Here is a 23020-nt window from a genome sequence, read left to right as displayed (position 1 = left end):
CCCTGCCGGGGCTGTTTGTGCGATATTTTATTCTAGGAAGCTGTGGTTTCTGGTCAGCTAGAACTGAAGAACTGGCTGTGATTAACAAGAAGCCAGCACCACCGAGAGAAAAACAAAACAAAACAAAACAAAACAAAACAAAACAAAAACCTTTGCTTTATGGGGCAATTGATGCTGGCTAGCTGGAGCTGAGAAATTAGCAGTGATTCTGAAGAGACCAGTATCACTGAGGCAAAACTTCTGGGAAGTCTTTCCTTGAGGTCAGCGCACAGAAGCTGTGGTCCAGAGGGCCATGGCTGTACCTTGTACTTGCAGCTGAACTAGGTAATGTGTAAGGGTTTGCAAGGTGTTACAGGCTTTGGAGGCAGGAAGGGTGGGAGGCCAGAAGAGCCCACTGATGAAGACACAACGTCTGTTGTAGTAGAAGCCTCAGGACTGAAGAGGTCATGGAGAGAAGTTGAGGCTTGGCACCAGAGTCCCTGAAGAGACATCAGGGAGCCACTAGTGAAGGTACAGCCTAGTTGCATAGATAGCCTAGCGTTTTGAAGATGCTGGTACCATGGGGTACAGAGTGTGAGCTACACACAAGCATGCCTGTATTAATTCTCTCTCAGCTCTGTAGCTACTCCAAGTTCATACTTCCATGATTTTCCCACAATGATGGACTATAACCTGTCACCTAAAATAAACCTTCTCACTCCTAAGTTGCTTTTGTTAGTATATTTTATCACACTAACCCCAAAAGAAGCCAATAGAATATCTCCCCAGGAAAAGTCACACAACCCTAACGTTGCAATTGCAGCTTTATTCTGCAACATTCCAGTTTGCTAAATTAATCACTGGAGTTTTATTCTCAGTACTTGCCTTTACTTTAAATAGACCCTCATCTGTTAATATACGAAAGTGTTTATTTATTTTTGAGGTGGGGGTCTCACTATGTAACAGTGGGTGGCCTGGAACTTACTATGTTGACCAGGATTGCCTCAAACTTATAGAGATCCACCTGCCTCTGCTACTATTAAAGGTGTGTACCATCATGCCCAGCTCTATCTTCCTATTTTTAACAATGAGGGCATATAAAATAAAACTATATTCTTATTTTAGCATATGCACTCATATGTACATATAAAGATATGGAAAGGAGCTATTTGTCTTACTTTAATTTCATTTAACATAAAGATGTATCTTTCTTTCCTACATCTTGCTGGTTCCTCTGAACTTCCAAATGCAAATGTGAAACTCTTTTAGGAGGTTCTGGGGTGGTGGGCTTGAGCAGAAGATAAGCAAAAAGATATTTTTTTTTTGCTACCTCAAGATTACCAAGTACTTTTGATGGTTCTTAGGGAAAAATTTATTTTATAACTTATTAATTTGTACGTGTGTGTGTGTGTGTGTGTGTGTGTGTGTGTGTGTGTGTGTGTAGGCTTGTTCACAGAAGCCAGAAAATGAAATCAGACCAGTTGGAACTGGAGTTACAGGAGGTTGAACAATATGCAATTATTTGTCTTGTATTTTGGGAGAGACCCTGTAGAATGACCCTGATCACTGTACCCCTAAAACATTCCTGATACAACTGGCCCCTGCGTCTTTGTAAGGGTTGCAAGGCAAGGCAAGTTGAAGGGGCAAGGGGCATCTTTCTCCACAAATGAGGAATGGACCACTTCTGCAGGCCCCCTGGACTCAATGAAGTTTGACCTATGCATGGACCAAACATTCTCAGATGCTGGGGTCCTGATGCATCTCTATTTTATGTCCTGGCCTCGCTATAGCAGATTTTCTGGGGCTCAGCACTTAGCCATCTCTGAATAATGATGGACCTTTTAATGCAGTGACAAGCTTGATTCTACTCTAGGTTTGCCTTCCCACTGTAGGAGGTTAGTTTTATTAACTATTGCCAAGAATGCTCTCAAGCTCTCATAATTTGGGTTTAAAATGCTTATAAACCACACATAACCTGCCATTAACTGCCATTGATGGACAGAACAGCCTGTGGTAACAGCCATCTAATGCCACCGTCTTTTGGGGCCCTGGACCCTGTTTTTATTCAGCTTCCCTGTGCCCTTAACCATAGCCGATTGCAGAGGTACTACTACTCTTGTCCAACAGTTTCAAATGTTCTTAATGGCCAAACTGTCTCTCTAGCTGTTTAATGACTGTTTTTGGCAGTGGCTGTGACAGATATTGATGGTTTGTACCCGATACAGTCACATAGTCCCCCTTTTTTCCTTTGTTAGCAGAACCTTGATTTGGTGGCAGGAGCAATATTCATGGCTCTAGGACATAAATGCTGACTGGTTTGAGGAAATCATGAGAACTCTGCTGCCCCTTTCAAGTGGTTGGCCCAGGGGCAGCCATGTGACTAACAAGTCATAAAGGTGTAGGGGAAGCTGTAGCCACGCCTTCTTAGGGGCTGGCTACAGGAGTACCTGAGGGCTTGTGAGGGCGTGGTCAGAGTGAGTAGGGGGACTGTGTTTTCAGTTTCGGTCTCTCTTTGCTTCTTGCTGTACAGACTACCACCGGCTGGCTGGTTCGCTCTGTAAGTAAGGCTTTTCCCTATTAAATACCCTTATATTTCTACCTGACTCCGTATTGGTAATTTCCTACTATATCTGGTGTCAGAAGCGGGATATTGGAAACCCACACCCCATTTGGGACAGGCTGTGGGTTCCATCGGCCCACCGCCTAGGCCCGGAAAGCACCCTCTCTCCACAGGCGTTCCCGGCTAGCAGCTGACCCACGGCAGCTGAGCTGCTCAGAGCCATCCACCCAGTTTCTAGCTGCCTAGAGGTGAGTAAGTTTCAGCTTTCAACAGAGGCTTCCCCTTGCTGCTGAACGGGAAAGCCAAAGCTGAAAAGCCGTATACTCTCTAAGATAAGCGCAGGAGCTTTTGTGACCTCTCTCCACTGCTGACCGACTGCTGCCAAACGCCTCGGAATAACTGAAGGCCTGTGCTACCTGCTGGTCAAATATATTTACTGCATCTGGAGTAGAAATCAGGTAAAATCATGGCGGAATATTTATCATTTGCTAAAATTGGTAATGTTTTTGCTTATTACGTGAATTCACTGTTTGAGGAGGATGCTAATTTGCCAATTATTGGCCTATATGCTGTCATGGCAGTTAGCTTGCTGGTACAAATAGTATTACTAGCCAGAGGACTCAGGAACAGGGACAGAAATAACCTCACCACCTGCTTGCAGGAAATAACAGCTTTACGATTAGGTCAGACCACAATTGTGCAGCAAATGGAACAGAAATTGGATGATAAGCTTGGCTCTGTGTCCAATACACTAAAGACAGAGCTGTCTGATGAGATACAGCGTATTTATGATAAGATAAACACAGAGAGATCCTCCATGTCTGAGGCCTTAGAGGCTAGGCTGTCAGAAGACCATGACCAGCTAAAGAATATCTGTAGCCAGCTAGAAACTCAGATAGGCAATGTTACTCATCAACTAGATGCAACAGTGCAAAATACCCAGCATAGGGTTGAAGAATTGGACAATGCCATTCAATCAGTCATTGAAGCATCCAAGGTAGCAGATCAGAAATTTGAGTCTAGATTTGAATGTTTGGAAGATAATTTACAGTACAGGGCTGACAGATTACATAGGTCCATACGGTCGATTGCTGAGGACTCAAAATCAGCAAATCATGACCTGGAATCTAGACTCCAATACCTAGAAGGCAGTTTCCATGCCATCCAGATGCTGTCTAAGGATGATCGTATGAAAGACCTAGAAAAACGTGTAGATGAGCAGTTAGAGCAATTTACAGATTCACTAACGTGCTTGGAATCTTTTATGATTAAGGAGATTGAAACTTTTCAAAAGGATATCATTGCTAGGCTTAAAGATCAGTGGGATGCCTCAGAAGCAGAATCACTCCAATCCCAGGCACCTACTCCACCCAGGTATCGTGACTATTCTTCTAAGGTTGTTACTCGTACACCATTAGTGTACCCAGCTACCATGGTAGAAAAGCCAGCTTCTAAGAAACACCCTCATGGACGAATGGTTTATGAATGGCAACCTATACAGCCGAAGGATCTTAAGAATATTAAAGAATCAGTTGTCTCATATGGTCTCCATAGCCCATACGTAAAACAGCTATTACATTCATGGGCAACCTTTAACAGGGTGACACCCACAGATTGGGAACTATTGGTAACAGCTGTACTTGAGAATTCATGCCAAATCCAGTGGAAGGCATTGGTAAGGGAAGAGGCAAAGCTCCTTGAATGTCAGGGCATAAAGGAAGGTTTTGAAGCCCCTCTAGATAAGCTTCTTGGTCAGGGTATTTATGCTGACCCACAGGTTCAGGCTGAATATGATGACGATATACTGTCTCTTTGCAGGAAAGCAGCATTAAATGCCTGGGATAAGGTTCGTGAGCCAGGAGAACGTCTAGAAGCTTATACCAGAATAGAACAGGGACCTACAGAACAGTTCCAGGACTTCTTACAAAGGTTAACTAGGGCAGTAGAATTACAGGTAACAGATCCAGAAACAAGACAATCAATTATATATACAATAGCTTATGAAAATGCAAACCCTATATGCAAAAGAATACTTTTGCCTTTAAAGATCAGATCAGCTCCGTTAGAAGAATGGGTTTTGTATGCAGCCAACATTGACTATAATGTGCAAGATACTGGAGCTTGGGTAGGAGAAGCCATCTCCAAAGGTTTAAAATGACAACAGGAAATTAAAAGTTCTAGAGGTGAGGATGTAAGGGCTTGGCAAGGAGAAGCACCTTACAGAGGTCAACATAGGTACCAAGAGGCTAGAGGTTACTGCTACTATGAACCAGAACCTTGGGGAGGAAGAGCCTTCCCCTGGAGGCACGAAGGCGCCAGGAACCTAGATGTTTCAACTGTGGTAAAATGGGACATACTAAGAGAAATTGTAGACAAATGAATTCTAATAATGCCTCATATGGAAGGCCACTGCCTTCTGGATTGTTGTAGAAGATGTGGTAAGGGCAGACACTGGACCAATGAATGTAGATCGATCAGGGACATACAAGGAAACCCCTTAAGGTCGGGAAACCCCGAGGGGGGCCTCAAGAAGGCCCCCACATCGAGAAAGGTCAGGTCATTCCCAATAGCAGTGGAAGACAATCTCTCACAGGAACAATAGATAGTTCTTTGCATATTGTGAAAAAAGATATTGCTCTAGATGGTAGTTTGAATAGTGATGAAGAATCAAGTGTGAATGGACAAAATGAGAAACGCATATTTTGGCAAGCTTCTATTAATGATAAAAGGCCTCAGTTAAAAGTTAAAATTAATAATAAAGTTATTTCTGGCTTAGTGGACACTGGGGCGGATGTAACTATTATTACTCAAAAGTCTTGGCCTCAGAAATGGCCTCTTAGAGAGGCAAATGTACAATTTTTAGGAATTGGAACTCTATCTAGAGTTCGACAGAGTGTTAACTCAGTGGTCTGCATTGGACCGGAAGGACAGAAAGGGATACTGAAACCATACGTGGCAGATATAGCTATAAATCTCTGGGGTCATGATCTCTTACAGCAATGGAATACTCAGATTAATATTCCTCCAAGTGTCAGATACAAATTATAAAAAAGATCTGGTAAGATGCTATGGAAAACGGTTACCAACCATCCATGCTGTACAGAAACTAGGTACAAATGATGGACCTTCAGAGGAGCCAAAGGCCCTGCCATTGAAGTGGCTTACAGATGAACCAGTTTGGGTAGGACAATGGCCTATGACCTCTGAGAAGCTAGAGGCTTTAGAAAAGTTAGTACAGGAACAGCTAGATGCTGGACACATAGAGGAATCTACCAGTCCTTGGAATTCTCCTGTCTTTGTCATCAAAAAGAAGTCAGGTAAGTGGAGAATGCTGACAGACCTGAGAGCTATAAATAAGGTAATTCAACCAATGGGCTCTCTGCAACCTGGAATGCCATTACCTTCCTTAATACCTAAAGGATGGCCTATCATAGTCATTGATCTAAAAGACTGTTTTTTCACAATACCGTTACAGGAAAATGATAGAGAAAAATTTGCATTTACTGTACCAACTCTTAATAATTCACAGCCAGTTAGGAGATATCAATGGAGGGTTTTGCCACAAGGAATGCTAAATAGCCCTACTTTGTGTCAACACTTTGTACAGCAACCTTTGGGAATAATTCGGAAGAAATTTTCACAATCTCTTGTTTATCATTACATGGATGATATTCTTTTATCAGATTCTAATAAGGAAACTTTGGAACGTATGTTTGAAATGGTGAAGGAAGTTCTGCCTCGTTGGGGATTACAGATTGCACCAGAAAAGATACAAAGAGGAAATTCTATTAACTATTTAGGTTACAAGATAGACTTACAGAGAATCAAACCTCAAAAGGTACAAATTAGGAGAGATCGGTATCAAACTCTTAATTCTCTTCAGAAATTATTAGGGGAAATTTCTCAATTACAGACAATTATTGGTGTAGAAGGACATGACTTAAAGCATTTAAAAATGGCCCTTAAAGGTGATAAGGACCTAAACAGTCCTAGAATATTATCTGATGAGGCAGAAAAAGAGTTACAATGGATAGAAAACAGAATATTGAATGCACATGTAGATCGGATAAACCTTAATTTAGACTGTATTTTGGTTATCTTGCCATCCAGAGAATACCCTTCTGGAATTCTGATGCAGAGGGAAGACACTATATTGGAATGGATATTTCTGCCACATAAACAGAATAAAAAGTTAAAGACATATATAGAAAAGATTTCTGATTTGATTTTAAAGGGTAAATTAAGACTTCGCCAGCTGACTGGAAAAGATCCAGCAGAAATTATAGTACCTTTAACTAATGAAGAAATTTCTTCCTTATGGAAAGATAATGAATATTGGCAAATAGCTCTTACTGACTTTTTGGAACAATTAGCAACAACTATCCCAAAACTGACAGAATTAAATTCATAAAAAAGACAGTCTGGATTCTTCCACGTATTGTAAGACAAACTCCCATTTCTGGAGTTCTTACCTTCTACACTGATGCCAACAAATCAGGTAAGGCAGGTTATAAAGCAGGTGAGGTAAGTAAAGTAGTTCAAAGTCCATATACATCTGTACAGAAGGCAGAATTATATGCAATTCTCATGGTACTTAAGGATTTTACAGAACCTCTTAATATAGTTACTGATTCTCAATATGCAGAGAGAGTCGTGTTACATATTGAGACTGCAGAATTTGTTCCTGATAATACAGAATTAACTTCTCTGTTTTTACAATTACAGGAAACTATCAGAAACAGAAGTAATCCTATGTATATTACACATATCAGATCCCATACGGGTCTGCCTGGCCCACTAGCACAAGGCAATGATGAGATTGATCGTTTATTAATTGGAAGTGTGCTAGAAGCCTCAGAATTTCATAAGAAACATCATGTAAATAGCAAAGGTTTGAAAAAGGACTTCTCTATCACTTGGCAACAAGCCAAGGAGATAGTGAAAAACTGTCCTACTTGTTCCTTTTATAATCAAACTCCATTGCCGGCAGGTTGTAATCCTAAGGGCATTCGGAGAAATGAGGTTTGGCAGATGGATGTCTTTCACTTTGCAGAGTTTGGAAATTTGAAATATGTGCATCATACCATAGACACATTCTCAGGGTTCCAATGGGCTACTGCTCTTAACTCTGAAAAAGCTGATTCTGTTATTATACACCTGCTAGAGGTGATGGCAGTTATGGGTATACCTGCACAAATAAAAACTGACAATGCTCCAGCATATGTCTCTACGAAATTGGAACAATTTTTCAAATATTATAACATAAAGCATGTTACTGGTATACCACACAATCCTACAGGACAAGCAGTGGTTGAGCGATCTAATAGAACACTTAAGGAGATGCTCAACAAACAAGCTTGGAAGACTAAACCCCCCAAACATAGGTTGCATAAAACTTTCTTAATGCCAATGAAAAAGGACAAACAGCTGCAGAAAGACACTGGACTACGGAAAAAACTGCTGAACTCAATCAGCCAGTATACTTCAAAGATGTACTAACCTCTGCATGGAAACCAGGACATGTATTACGTTGGGGTAGGGGTTTTGCATTGGTTTCTACAGGAGACATACACAAGCAAACATTTCTCTGCTAACTACTTATGTTTGAGTCCCACACAGCCAATGAAGACCTGCCTGACAGCAGTCCCTGGACACCCTGGAAAGAATCCAACTTGCTCCATTTCAACTGACACTCCGGCCAGAGGTTCGGGTACTGACTTCAATCAAGTTGAGGATTTCAAGCGAGATCTTCAATCAAGTGAATCCCATCTAACATGGACTGGATACTAACATTTTCTTTCTACAGGACCCCACATGACTATCATCGTCCCATTTCAGCAGGAATAACTTGGAGAATGCTACGCCCCCTTTCCCCATTGTTGTCACTTAGGATAGTGTATATACCTTGTTAGGAATAGCTTCCTATTGTTTATGGTTCGGTTTGGAAGGAGGTGTTCAGGCTTGGACACCTCTTTCAGATGACTTTAGGGTTTAGTTAAAATAGATAGTTATCTTCTTATATTTTACCTTTATACTGTTAAGTTTTAATCCTCTTTTAGACTAAAAGGGGAATTGTAGGGGAAGCTGTAGCCACGCCTTCTTAGGGGCTGGCTACAGGAGTACCTGAGGGCTTGTGAGGGCGTGGTCAGAGTGAGTAGGGGGACTGCGTTTTCGGTTTCGGTTTCTCTTTGCTTCTTGCTGTACAGACTACCACCGGCTGGCTGGTTCGCTCTGTAAGTAAGGCTTTTCCCTATTAAATACCCTTATATTTCTACCTGACTCCGTATTGGTAATTTCCTACTATATAAAGGTTCTCGGCTGGGAATGTCAAGAAAGGAGTTTATTTTCCTTTAGGAAACATGGACATGAAGAAAAGCCCTTCTTCCCTTTCTGTTTAAGCACAATTGGTGAAGGACTTCATTCCTGGAGGTAAAGTAGCTACCATGTGACCAGGGAGCTATGAATGTAAAGATAAAAACAGGCATCTGGTGGGAAGAGCCTGGGCCTTTGATGACTTAGTTGAACTACCGGGCCCAGGATATTGGGCGTGTAGCCTGGCCTCTCTACAGCATCCTGCTCCTTTTGCCTGCAAGGAGGATGATCTAAAATGAGTGTGTTACAGGCAAAATCATACCCTTCCCCAGATTCCTAATGGAAAATGCCAGCCTTCTGTACTTCAGAATGTGGCTATATTTGAAGACAGATGTAAAGAAACAATCGGCAGGCTGGGGTGATGGCTCAGTCAGCAAAGGGTTTGACTTGTCAGGATGAGGACCTGAGATTGAACCACAACCCAAGTGAAAAAAGATGGGTGTGGTGTGGTGTGGGCTTGCAATCCCAGAGCTGAGGAGGCAGGGATGGTGACGCTTGCTAGCCAGCCAGCATACTTGGTGACGACTAGGCCTGAGAGAGACTGTCTCAAAAAATAAAAGTGAATGGTGTGCAAGGAATGGTATCTGAAATTGTCTTCTGGCTTCCATGCACAAGAGAAAACACGTAAGTGCACACACACACACACACACACACACACACACACACACACACACACAAATATGTTTACCCACTCACATGGACATGCATGCCTCCCCACACGCACAGGCCAGTACACATATAAAATGAAGTCAGTGAGTTTAAAAGAGGCCACTGAGGTGAGCCCTAATCCAGTATCGCCCAGGTCTACACAGATATGAAAAGGATGGCCACATGAGGTCAGAACAGGAGGGGAAAAGAAATCTACAAGCCACCGGGGAAAGAGAAGAAACAAACCCTGTGGCAGCCCCAGCAACTAACACATAGTGAAAAGGAGGATGCCACCGTGGCATTAGCGGGAGTAGGAAGCCCAGTCAGAGCGTCCTCGTTTATATTTATGGAAGAGTGTTAAGCACATTTGCATGTTGAAGTGAAAACAAGAGCTGCTTTTTGGTACTCAAACCAGGGTGTTTTTTACATTTTCTCACAATTTCATCTTCTTGACCTAACAAGACATGAATCACACTAGTTTGACTCCAGCAACGTGGTAAGTGGTTTTACCTCAGGAGGCGCTGGCATGAAACTAAAGACATTCGGTTGGTAGATGGTCCCTACCCCTAAGCTGGCAAAGAGGGCCTAGTTGTAACCAAAATCAATTTCTGTAAAGTTGGGTTAATTAAACATTTTGACCATTTTTGAAATTCAATGAGTTGTATTCATTTTTCTGATTCACTTACGTTGAGTAAAATAATTTTTGCTTTTGTATTTCGTAAACATTATTTGAACTTATTTTCTTTGAATTAAGTAGACTCTACACAGTAGCATCTGGCTAATTTTCATAAGTGGGTCACATTAGAATTCCTTAACAAAGCTCTATGCATGTCTACACACCAGAAAAGCAAATAATCCCTTTCATGTTAAGAATTAGAATACAATTAGCAATTAGGATTTAGAGGTTCAGTACTTTTCCACTATGATTTCTGAGAAGTCTATGTTTTGTATGATAATACTCTGCTTCACTTTGATTTTGTTTTCTGTGTGTTCTGCCTCTAAATGTACAAAGTGTCATGGTTTGAACACATTTGACACAAGAACCTGCCCTTTCATCGACCTAGGTACATTCTCTTCATTTGCAAATATGGAAATTACATCTGTTCGTTTACTACATACTGAAATATTTACCACACACTGACAGCTACTGTTTTGGGCATTTTCAAAACCAAATAAATCCAGTGTAAACTTACACAACACCAAAGCCATTTATGTTAGGCAAACTCTCCATACCCACCAGGCAGAAGAAATAATAAAAACTAGGAAATTTTAAGCTTTCATATTTATATGTTATTTATCAAGGAAATGCAGAGAGAAGAAAATGAGTTGAAAATAGTAAATATTTATATTAGTATTACTGTTTGTAAAAATGTTGTGTCACAAAATATTTTAAATGTTACTAAACCTGTAGTCAACGAAGGTTTTTTTTTGGCTTTACAAGAAGGTTTTCTGAGTCAGAAACCCACAGATAAATGATGGGCAGCTGAGCACTTTCAAGATTGGATTTTTACAGTATGTGTCTGGGGTTCACATCCATACCTTCAATGTATACCCATATTCTGATTTAAAATGGATCTGACTGGAGGACATGGGGTAGGAAGAATAGTTTTCCAAAAGGTCTCCCAAACAAAACTGGATTCCTTTGCTATTGCCACAATTAAAACTGTGTTCTCAGGTCCACCCTACTCAATTCTTCAAATCTAATCCCCTCTCCCTTCATTGTCTGACAAACTCTACAAACAGTGCAACAGTTTGAGTCTTAAAACTCTTGTCTCTGGGCCGAGTTATAACAGAAGATGTGGGGTTGACAGAGCAGATGTCCGGGGCAAGAGAAAAGACCCAACCACAATGGTCTCTGTTTTAGTTCTGTGACTCCCAGTGGGCCACTCACCTTTGAGAATCTGGGTAGGTCAACAATTTCTGCCAATGGGATAGCTGTGAGAATTAAAGGACCTTGCACAGCAACTGCCCCTCCTCATGTTTGTTAATGCATAACAAATTTTTGACACTCTTTTCAAAAACTGTCATTTCCCTGGGCTATGATACTCCGAGTCACAAGGACTACAACTGATTTCCTATGAATAATTATTATCTACTCTCTCACTGCTGTTATGTAATTGTATACTACTTGCTGGATGAGAAAATAAACAAATTAAGCAGAAGTAAATAGTATGTGTCACAGCAATGTTTTGACATTAAATAAACTACATAAAAGTAAAGTGCTGTTTTCCATTCGTTCATCAAACAAATCTGGAGCACCATGGTAAGCAGAGCCTGAGGGTCTTCTGACCACAGTAGCATTTTTTTTTTTTTTTTGAACATGAGAAGTTCATGACCAAGCATTCACAGGAGAGTCATGGCAATGGCACTGCCAAGCACAGTGAAGAGGAAAGAACTTTGCTTTGGCTTCAGGAGCACTTTGATGGTTAGAAATACAAGAGGCACTCAAAACGTCAGGCTCTAATGTGCTTCCTCCCTTCTGGGCTTTTCTTTTTTCCCTTTTCAATGAATACCCCCACATGCTTTAATTCTTTTAGGAATCACATTAAGTTAAGAGCATTGACTAAGTCCCAGCTTAGGTGTGGCTGGCATCTCTTCTTCCAAAGGAAGGAAGAGTTTAGCCTTTTCAATTTCTTCAAAGATAGAAAAAAAATTAATTCTTTTTATACAAAATGTTGACTATGAACTGAATCCAAGGAGTTAAGTGACTCATTTAACCCCACATCATATTAATAGTGTGCTCAATACTGGATCAGGTTCTAAAGGGCATACTGAATAGATTTAATATCATTACTGCCCTCAAAGAGCATAGCTTTAGTAAAACAAGGTAAGACATGCAAAGAAATACTTGCTAATAATTGTGGAAAACATATATCCTAAGGAAGGAGTTAATTTATGAATTGCCAAATATGCAGAGGGAAATTGCCATTATTCTAAGTGGATCACAATGAGAGGCTCCAAAGGTGTTAAAAATTGCCTGTAGAGCCCTGAAATAATTAAGAAAATGTCTCCAGTGGAAAAATCAGTCATTTCCTAGTTATTACCCAAGCTCCTATCACTTAGATTCCACAAATGACCTCAGAGGCTTTTGTGTAGTGACGATGACTCATTTTGTACTCTGTGTAGTATGTTCTGGAACCACTGTTTATCTCTAAACACAGTCCAAATCCACACAGGCTCTGCTCCAATCCAATATTAACATTGGGTGGGCATAGAGATGTTCTCATTTACCTGTCTTCACCAATCTTATTCTGGCACTTTGAAAGCTGGGTTGTTGGTTCCTCTCATCATGAGAGAAGGGCTTAAGTGTGATAGCCAAGCAGTTTTTATTTTAGCCTGAAGGTTCATAGATCTGCACTCCCCCCCACTGGGATTTATGCTGTAGTTTCAACCCCAAGCTAAGTACAATCTCTATTGTCAGCCTCGCTTTATTCTTTCAAAAAAAAAGTTTAACCAACTCGACATTTACAGTAAGGGGTGTCTTGGTGGCAGCACTATATGGTAGACAGCAATCTCAATTCAACATGTGAATTTCTTCCTTGTAGGGAGTCACCCTAGCCCCGCCCAATAGTCCTGGGGCAGGTGGACCCGGGGACTCGCCCATAAGGGCGGGGTGAAGGAAAGCCGGAATGACATAAAGGGGCTTCTTAAGGGACTGAACGTGGGGACGGGAGCTCTCTCTTTGTTCTGGCCGCGCTGGCTGGGTTCTTAACCTAGCTCTGGCCTGTGTTTCACCTGGCTGTGCTTTGAAATAAAGAGACCTTAATCCAATACTTCCTGATTGTTCTTAAGTTTTTTTTGGAAAGAAAAAAGGATTCTTCAGTCAACAAAAGTTGGGAAACATTTGGGTCAAACGGAAAATAAAAAGTGTAGAACCATAGGGTGTTGATATGCAATATGAAGGATTTTGAGAACTTTAATGGGCAGTTTCCCAGAACTTTTAGGACCACAAAACTTTTCCCCCACTAAGAAATGCTTAATAGTTATGAGATGCAAAATGGGTGCTTTACTGTGTTGTCACAAAGAAAAATGCTTCCCCTCCCGACTCCTCATCAGAGCTTTCCAAATTTCATCAGAGCTTCCTTTGAAAAGGCCTCCCTCAGTTCAAAAGTAAACAGGTGCTATCCAAGAAAATTCCAGTTTCACAAACTGTATCAGCATAGTTCTGCTACATGACTCTTGGTTTAGGCTATTATATGCTTGTAAGCTCTGATTTTTTATGCATCAAATTCCTCATAGTTTATGAAAGCTATTGAAACTGTATGACTTACATGGGATACCTTGGCAGTCAAACACAGAAATAGAAGGTAGAATGATGGTTTCCTGGGCCTGTCTGTCCACGGGAGGAGGCAGGCAATGAGAATGTGGGATCACTCCTTAAATGAAAGAGATATTTAGATTTGTAAGATAAGAACATTGTAGAGATTGGCTGTGTAAAATCTGAACACACTTAACACCACTAAACTGTATACCTAGCAACAATTACGCTTTCCAAAATTAGATTTTTTCAATACAGTTTCATATTAAATTTTACTAAATACAAATATAAATAGTTAACTGTTTAATAGTTAATGGTATTTAACTTCTTTATAGAGAGTAAGAACTTATTGGTAAAGGAAAATGTTCATCGGATTAGCCTGGCAGACTAAAGCTGTTAAAGTCCCTTATGGTAGTTACTGGCAGTGGAGGGGAAACCGTAATCAGAATATATTATATATGAAAAATCTATTTTCAATAAAAGAAAAGAAAGTTACTGCCAGTTCAAATACTTAGTACAGACCTGGAGAGATGAGTTGGGCTTTAAAGGCTTAGGCTTGCAACCAGGAAGGCAAGGACTTAGTGCTGGGAAACCAAGATTGTGTGGATTATAAAGTGAAAGGTACATATGTTTATTTCTATTATACAACTAATAAATAATAATAACAGATAATAAAATAAGAAGCAAATAAACTGTGTGTGTGTGTGTGTGTGTGTGTGTGTGTGTGTGTGTGTGAGTGTGTGTTCATTTATGCATGTCAGTGCAAGTGCCCCCACAATCCAGAGAAGGGCCTTGGGTCCCCTGAAGCCGGAGCTGCAGGCAGTTGTGAACAAACACATATGGGTACTTCGACCTGAACACAGGTCCTCCAAAAGAGCTATGTGAGCTCTTAACTGCTGAGCTCTCTGTCCATCCACAGGCTGCTTTTAAATGCTCAGTTATGCTATCTGCCACAAAATATATATATTCAAATTCTTATTGGTTAAATACTAAATTTATATGAACTGTATATTCCTAAATGAACCTCTGAGTTCAGAAATGAATCACTCACTGACTTCATACTTTTGTCCCTCCAAACTTCTCCATCATTGCTATTGTAATTTCTTGCATAATGGATTTCTGGCTAGAGTTCTAAAAAATAAAAAAAAAAATTGTTGCTGTTGGGGAGAAGGTGTGCCGTAGAGTGGGAAGGTCCCATTGCTTTGTTTTTTTTCCTAACTGAGCCCTAGCATGGCTTTTGACATTTTGCCCTGCATGTGTGGCATAATTCCCTCAGGAACTTGATGTGTAAAGTAAACAGAGAAGCACACAAGACTTAATAATCATGGGTAGTAGCACTAGAAAACAGGGCACACCCTGCAGCAACACTCTTCTCACATGCCCTTGTGTGCAACCCTAGGCAGGGACTCCAGGGAAACAGATATGAGGTTTTCAATTAATAAATGGCAAAAGAAATATTAATACTCCTGCCGCATGACCAATTCCACACTGTATGAACTAAGACTGTAAACACTGTGTACAAATAGAATGGTAACCCACTGGGCAAGGTGGTAATTGAAGAGGGAGTTACAGGAACTCTAGGTGATAACTACAGGCATATTTGACACTTGTCTTCCTTATAGTCCCACAATGGCACTTGAAAAGCTATTTGTGTGACTAAGAGAGGAAGCCTAGGAACAGTGACAGAGTTGATACCATGGGAACAAGAGAGCATGTGGAGGTAGCGCTGCTGAAAGATGAGGTCGGACAATAGAAAGGCCCACTGTAATGAACAGAAACCATCCCTGGAGAATGACAAACAGTAGCACCAGCATCAGCACCAAACATCCACAGCACTGCAAAGGATAGGCTGCCAGCATCAGCACCAAATGTCCACAGCACTGCAAAGGATAGGCTGTCAGCATTTCAGCACCAAATGTCCACAGCATTGCAAAGGATAGACTGCCAGCACCAGCACCAAATATCCACAGTACTGCAAAGGATAGGCTGCCAGCACCAGCAGGGGCCTGACTCACCTTTTTATGTGAATCTGGAGAGGGTGAGAGGAGGCATTAGTGTCAGCTTGAGTGTTGTAAGGGTAGAGAAAATACTCTGGGGACTTCCTGGGATGATGTGGGTGGAAGACCCAAAGAACTATGGAAAAGAGTTCTGTCCAGCTCTTTTCATAGTGCAGGGCAAACAAGTGTTACCATTGTAGGAGTTTTGCAATCCAGCCTGATGGGGGATGTTCTTCTGTATATATGTTTCTTTTATTGGTTGATGAATAAAACATGATGGGCCAGTAGCCAGACAGGAAGTATAGGTGGGGCTACAAGAATAGGAGAATTCTGGAGACAGGATGCAGAGAGTGAGCCACCAGAGAGACACCATGTAGTTACTGGAAAGATAGGACACGGAGCATTCTCCAATAAGCAAAGACCATGTGGAACTACTTAGATTAATAGTTATGGATTAATAATTAAGAGAGAGGTAGCCAATAAGAAGCCTAAGCTATTGGCCAACAGCTTATAATTAACATAAGCCTCTGTGTGTTTACTTGGGACTAAATGACTAGCAGGAAAGAAACTCTGTCTACATCAGCCCACCAGTATTAGTGTCTTCTCCTCTTTCTGATTCACAGAGTGTTGAAGTAACAAAACCCAGAAACAAAAGGATATACTTATACATGACTAGATACAGAGCTTTAGTTCTGGGCGAAAGGAAGTCAGAAAAGCTAAGGAAATTACCAGATGATTACAGTCTTTAGAGTAATGGCAGCTGGAAAGCTCAAAGGCAGTCCACTCCCCAATCTGGGAAGAGCAGGAGCCATAGCTCCTGACAGCTTCCACGTGGACACTGCCAGTCATAGACAGATTCGAACTTTCATGTTTATTATTTTTCAGCTGCGCTACTACAAAGAGAGTATAATTGAATAATTTCTACCAGATATCCAGATGTAGCAGTATCATTTGGTAAGCTGAGCTGTAAGATTAAAAAGGGAGATAATTTTTAGAGCTTTCCCTATAAGACAAACACAAAGAAAAATTCTAAGTGGTGTTACCATGCTATTTTCTCCTCTAACTAAACCATTTGAATTGAGTGGTGCCCAGGAAAATTTTTAAAGATTCCCTATTTAAGTGGAGGAAACACTGCTAAATGTGTCATCTGGATGGATAATAGCCCAGTCCGGATTTTTTCTGCCGTGAACCCGTTTCCATATTAGTAGTGACATAAAGGTAAATGCCATTGTTATTTTCTTCTACTTATGCAGTTAGAGTTTATTATGCTTCATTGCTTCCTGCCAAGGCATCTTTTTATATTAGTTCCCACACTGAGTGATTTGAAAGGTCTGCCTTCATGGAGGGTTCCAGAACACATTGTCCTTCTTCCTGCTGTTTTTCTGGCATAATTCCCCACTACCTGGAAGTGGCAAGCAAACCTTTCTATGCCCCCAAACCACCCACATATTATAAAATATGTTAACTCTTGTGTTTTCTACTTTTAAACTAGTATCTCACTGGCTTGATTGCCACAGCAGAATCTGGGGGACATCTGAAAACTGCTGTTTTGTCTTTTTCCTTGACTCCAAGATGAGGATGTCCACACAGGCACTGTCTGTATGGGTTTCTTCTTCTATTAGGAGCTGCATTCTGCTGTTTGATTTGGCCCCAAGCAGTTGGTCTTCAGGCATTATGTCTTTCGTGGGGTGTGACCCAGTAGTGGACTACACTAAAGACCACCAAGGAGGTGCACCACGTCTTAAGCAACTGTACCCTACAGTAGAGTCAGCATTACGTAACATTGTCATGGACTCATGACCCAAGATACAGACAGACTTCTGTGGCGAAGATGGAGAGAAAAGGATACAGGTTCCTTGAAGATGATAGCAGAAAGCAGACTTAGAGAAGATGAAAGCACTTGATGATGGAGGCATTGGCACAGGGCAAGGTGACAGGTGAGTCTCTTGACAGATATGGATTCCAGAGCCAGGCAGATCCCCATAGCAGGCTCTAAGCTTCATTGTCATGCTAATTGGGACTATCTTTTCCCTAGACTTCAGCATGTTCAAGAGGAAAGTGTGCCCATGTGGTAGCTAAGATTCCTTCTGAAAGAATACATTACTTATAGGAAAGAAATCAACTGACCCCAAAACATTGTTATACAAATGAAAAACTTCCCGGATGTGAGGTTCATTCCTTTGTCTTCAACTTCCATTTCCTCTTTGAAATTATTCTCCCTCAGGGGTACCGAGCTTGCCTTGTTTGTGAGTTACCCTATATCCCAGCAAAGCACTGAGACAGAGAGGGAGGGGGAAAAAGAGGAGTGAAGGGGGGAGGGAGATTGTAGTGCACTGTTTTAGATCCCTAATAACTTCAAGGCAGTGCTGTTTGATGTGCTGTGTAACTTGCTGAGATCCTACATATAGCTCATGCTTTAGCTTTTTTGGCACACTGATGCTCATCTTTGTCTTCTTGTGGGAAGTTTTGTATCTCTATTTTTTTCTGAGATTTCTTCTTTTTTATTGTCCTGTCTTCTTTTATGTCAATATCATATGTAAAACCCCTTCCCACTTGATTTCACAATTTATTTTTCCTTTCCATTACTCTGTAAAATGTGCATTTTATAACGTAACCACATTAGAAAAGTCCCCAGGCTCTTCCAGTCCCAAAAGAATGCATGCAACTTTATTACTGTGAGTTTTTTTTTCAAGTTGATTTATAAGTCTAGATGATATATGGGTACCATTTAAGTAGCTTTGGTTTTATCAGTGGAGGGTAACAAGTCAACAGGAATATTGCTTTTCAAATAGTTCTTGTAACTTCTGCTACAAATATTTAAGGAGTTTTATCTATTTTGTAAGATATTTTAAAAGGTTAGTATATGTAATTTAGTTTAATACTCAATATTACCACTCTTAGGATTCAAGCAAAATTTAACAATAAAAGTTAATTTAAAAAGTTAAAAGTTGGCAGTAGTGGTGCACACCTTTAATCCCAGTACTTGGGAGACAAAGGCAGGCATCTCTTTGTGAGTTTGGAGACAGCCTGATCTACAAAGATAGTTCTAAGACAGCCAAGGCTACATAGAGAAACCTTGTCTTGAAAAAACAACAAAAAAGTAAAAGTCAAAAAAAGGAACATTTTGAACTTTTTATAAAAAGTACCATATAGGTTTCTAAAATACATCAACTTACATTGCCATTCTCAGTTTATAAATATACTAAATGCAATCTTATCCTAAAGAGTGAGAAATTACCAAAGACTATGGTAAGCTGTATGTAACACAAAATTTACCTTTTCAACCATTTTAACTATCTAATTCAGGGCCTTAACTTCATCCATGCTCTTGTACAATGGTCATTGTTAACCATTTCTATAAATTTCTCATCATCCCAAGCAGAAACTCCATGATCATTATGCAATAACCCCTCCTGCCCCTCTATCAGCCTTCTCTATCCCACTATCTGTATCTGGTACCTATTCCAGCTACAGCACACACATGGGATCCTACAGTATGTGTCTATTCCAGATACAGCACACACATGGGATCATACAGTATGTGTCTATTCCAGATACAGCACACACATGGGATCATACAGTATGTGTCTATTCCAGCTACAGCATACACATGGGATCATACAGTATTTGTCTTTGTGAGATGTTTTCAAGGCTCACCTACACTGGCACATCTTCTTCCTTACCATGCTTAAAATAACTATTGTATGTACATGCATTTCCTTCACACACTCCTTTGGCCTTAGATATTTCCCCTACCTTATAGTTATTGTGAACACTGCTGCTATGAACACAAGTACACAGTGTCTGAGCCTCTACCTTCAGATCTGTCGGGCAAATACCAAGAAACAGATCATAGGCCAATTCTGTGCTTAATGTCTGAAAAATATGTGCTTTCTGTTCTTAAGAAGTTCTTTTCTTTTGAATGTTTCACTTTGGTGTTAATTTCATTTTTTTCTCATTTGAGTGTCTCATCTACATTGTTTTACACTGCATGATCTATGCAGCATCAGTTCATGTTCTCAATTTACTGACTGCTCTTTCTTCTCAGTATCTTGTTTTAAATATCAGTGAGACTTGTGGTAGACACTTCTTATTTTGCCTGTGGAGAGTCCTTTCCCTTGGTGCATAGCTCATCCGTTTGGAGTTGCCATCTTCTTCTGATGGCCAGCTGAACTGGACAAGCATAGAGCACACCTGTATTTTCTGGCCATTTAGATCCTCCTTGGAACTTGAATTTTCAGAAAAATGAGCTAGAATAAAAAATATTTGAAGCCACATCATAATATCTGAAGTTTTCTGAAAGTATTCCCAGAAACTAGTGTTTTCCAGATTGACATATGTCCCCAGATTTTCATTCATACCAAGACCTATTTTTAATACCACTCTTTATTTTAAATCTATGTTATACAATTACAACAAGGGTTTGTGTGTGTGTGTGTAAGCTACAGTTGATTTCTGGTATTTAAATCTGACAGTAGGATACCTATTTACATTGAACAATCAATCCATAGATAAATTTTATAGTTTTCCCCAAATTTACTTATTACATTTTAACTTTGGTTGTTGCTTTTTTGCTTATTAGAAAACTTCAATTTTGTGCAAATAAATCTTATCAGTTCCTTCAAAGCAAAAAAACACTGTTTCCTCCAGTCATTATTTCTTCACTTTCTGTTTGGATGACAGCTATCTTGTTCCGATTTTTCATCAGTCCCACATGTATGATTCCTTTATGTTTAATAGTAAAAAGTGACTTCCCGTTGGCTAACATGTTTCTAAAATCCCACTCTCCAGTTCTCTTACTATACTTGATTTTATGGTATAACCCATACTTTTCACCTATTGAGAAAAATCTACCCCAAAGCTCACCAGAGATCAATGCTGAATTTCAGAAAGCATTTGCAGAGTTCTTCTTGATTTCCATTCCCAGGTTTTTGCTTTTGTTTTTTCTTTGATTGTGGAGCAATCAAGCAAACAGGATGTATCAGGGGTGGGGAGGCAATGAATTGCTGGAAAGCATGTCTGTGTCAGGGCAATGGCTACATACATGGGAGACTGTGGAATTAACTCAGGGTAAATGGCAGAAAAGCACCAGTGGCCCAGCCTGAATCCCTGCTACCGGCCTTATTAGCCTGAGTGCTTAGCACAGCAGAGATGCATACCTAATCACGATAGTGTTGAAGCTTCTCTTCACAAACAATCGTGTACAGTAAGAAACCTCCAGCAGGTCACGGCAGAGCCACCGATTAAAATCCAGCCAGACTGAGCTCTTCTCCTTCTGCCGTCTCTGAAATACTACCGTGGAATTTCAGGGTTCTCTGGGACAAGATTTGAAAACAGATTTAAAAGAGAAAAAGGCATACTGTGTCACCATAATCTATGCCCAGGGAAAGTGAGCTGACAGTAGCTGAAACAAGACAGCTCTCTCTGAGGGAATTTTAGTCGGAACAGTGATCAGAGGAACTGAGACCCTTCAAAGGAATTTCATAAATCAGGGCATGTGGAGGAACTGGTCGAGGAGGGAGGTGTTGGCAGACACAAAACCAACTCAATTGCTCTAAAATCATGTTGTATGTCTTGTCATCTACTCCCTGGATGAACCGATGGCCACCAGCAATTTATTGTGAGGCATCTTCACAAGACACTTGATACTTTTTGAGGAGGCCACAGCACACAGGTCCTACAAATCAATCCTACTCACACCAACTGGGGCTCTTTGAAAAACTAATAACACACATTTGAAACAGTTCCCGAAAGACTGGGAGACTAGAGTAAAATTCAAATACAAAGACAGATTTCAGGTTTTCTACAAGTCAATCAAATGAGGCTCACATATTAAAAGGGAAAGTGGAGATTATTTAGTGTCTGAGAGCCTGACAGAGCGCTTTGTTTGTACTCTCCGCCAAAGAACTGAATGTTCCATAATGCCACTGAAGAATAAAATGTCATCTGGTGGAATTAATGGCTGATAAATTTAGAGCGAGTGGAAGGAACTATTACTTTGCGCTACATTTAGCCAACCTGTGAAACCCACTGCCACAGGAGGTTATGAAGTTGAATGCACTGTAGTTGCATTTAAATGGAATGAATAACTTTATGACTAATAAATGCCAGTTCCAACTCTTCACGCTAAGATAAAAGGGGTAATCAAAGCACATATTTTAAGAGCCCAGGCCAGTTGCTGTAGGGATCAGAATCAGGGACCTCTCCCTTGTAAACACTGGTGTATAATTAGCCATACGGAACCCAGGACATATATTTCACCACTCTGTCAACTACGCACTGCCCCCTACAGAAACAGAGTGCTAACTGGCTGGCTGAGGGAAGGCACCTTTGGAGTTAGGTGTGGGGGATGGTCACAGAGGTCTGTGGTAAGCTTCCATCTCTCAAGCTACACTGAACAATCAAGGGAGCAAGCAGAAGTCAGGCTGTTTGTCCAGCCTCTCTCCCTGACCTTGGGCTTTCACCCTGCTCACTAGAATCAACAGGCCCTCACTTTCTCCCTGAGTGAAGATCCACTTCCGGCCACTCCATCCTGACCTCAGCAAAGATTCTCAGAGTGGCTGCCCCAAGTTGCCAGGCGTTCTCTAATCCCAACAAAAAGGATGAGTCATAATATATACAAAACCCTTCAACATTTGCCTTTAGTCAGGTGTTCAAAACTCAAAAAGCATTGAGGATACAAGTACAAAATTGTGTGTATAACCCAAGTACAGAACATTTCGCTTCCAGAAACAGAACCAGACATTCTTTGTTTTTTGTTTTTTTTTTTTTTAATTTATGTGTCCATGTGTGTGGTCATTCCTCTGTGGTGTGTGTGTGTGTGTGTGTGTGTGTGTGTGAGAGAGAGAGAGAGAGAGAAGAAGAAGAAGAAGGAGAAGAAGAAGGAGGGAGAGAGAAGAAAGAAGAAGAAGAGAAGAAGAAGAAGAAGAAGAAGAAGAAGAAGAAGAAGAAGAAGAAGAAGAAGAAGAAGAAGAAGAGAAGAAGAAGAAGAAGAAGAAGAAGAAGAAGAAGAAGAAGAAGAAGAAGAAGAAGAAGAAGAAGAAGAAGAAGAAGAAGGCATGAGATCCTATGGAGCTTGGAGTTATAGGTAGTTGTAAGCTGCCTACATGCATGCTGGTAAAGAAACACTGCTAACCACTGAGCCATCTCTCTGTCTATCCCTGTAAACATTCCTTAGTTATGTTAGTCAGAACTAAATCACAAGTG

This window comes from Cricetulus griseus, chromosome 4 (assembly GCF_003668045.3).
Source record: "Cricetulus griseus strain 17A/GY chromosome 4, alternate assembly CriGri-PICRH-1.0, whole genome shotgun sequence".
Lineage (NCBI taxonomy): Eukaryota > Metazoa > Chordata > Mammalia > Rodentia > Cricetidae > Cricetulus > Cricetulus griseus.
The sequence above is the reverse complement of the archived record's forward strand: the minus strand, read 5'-3'. Positions refer to the sequence as shown.